We start from the raw sequence: 295 nt of genomic DNA, 5'->3' as shown, positions 1-295 counted from the left end.
CGGCCCACTGTTTAAGCGAAGCTTAATAGGCCTCACAAGTGTCGGCGGTGGTGGTGGGGGTGTCACGCTAAAATGTGAGGCGATCCTGGCGATAGTGCAGAAAGAGTCCAAGCTCAATGGCTTATACCAGGGACAAGATTGAAAAGAAAGAAAGAAAGGAAGAAAGGAAGAATGGGAGAACGGAAAGAAGGAAGGAACACAGAAAGAAATAGAGAAAGAAGAAATCACGTCTGGCGCACACCCGTATTGTATGTGCTACACGCATGATCACGTGACACGAGAACACGTGATCGCG

This window comes from Dermacentor silvarum, chromosome 1, assembly GCF_013339745.2.
Source record: "Dermacentor silvarum isolate Dsil-2018 chromosome 1, BIME_Dsil_1.4, whole genome shotgun sequence".
Taxonomy (NCBI): Eukaryota; Metazoa; Arthropoda; class Arachnida; order Ixodida; family Ixodidae; genus Dermacentor; species Dermacentor silvarum.
This window is presented reverse-complemented; position numbering follows the sequence as displayed.